This window comes from Chiloscyllium plagiosum, unplaced genomic scaffold (assembly GCF_037043375.1).
Source record: "Chiloscyllium plagiosum isolate Xiang-an unplaced genomic scaffold, Cpla_swu_hap1 HiC_scaffold_5, whole genome shotgun sequence".
Taxonomy (NCBI): Eukaryota; Metazoa; Chordata; class Chondrichthyes; order Orectolobiformes; family Hemiscylliidae; genus Chiloscyllium; species Chiloscyllium plagiosum.
This window is the reverse complement of record NW_028270143.1, coordinates 80,109,246-80,109,815: the sequence shown is the minus strand read 5'-3', so window position 1 is coordinate 80,109,815 and position 570 is coordinate 80,109,246.

Sequence of the window (570 nt, the reverse complement as noted above, 5' to 3'; positions counted from 1 at the left end):
GCGACGCTCCTTCATCAGGTGGTAGTGGAGGGCTCAATCCTAACACAGAATTCATAACAAAAATTTACGGTGTGATGTAACTGAAATTATACATTGAAAAATTGATTGTCTGTTAAGCCTTTCATCTGTTAGAATACAGTGATAGTTTCACTTCTTTCATGTGTAAATCACAAAACCGTTTTTTTAAAAAGTTGCATTCTCGGGTTAGCTGTTAACAATGGTGATAGCTAGACAATATGTTGAAGGTGTTAGCCCCCTGTGTTCTCTGTTCTCATGTGGGGTTCTTATTACTGGTGCTGTGGTCAAAGGCCATGATCGGGGAGCCGGGGTAAGAACCAATTTATACCTGCAAATGGGAAGAGTCAGGCTGGGCCAAAGACACAGTTAAAAGGTATACCGATTGTAACTTGCTATAGTACTGAGTTAAGACATTTAAGTGCATGTCAGTGGAGAATAAGTGTTTAACTGTATTAACTGTTGTATGAACCTGCTGCTTGTGCTGAAACAGCCAGAGGATAAGGTAGTGCCTGTCTCAAAAGCCCTGCCCTAAGCTGGTTGCTAAGAGGGGTA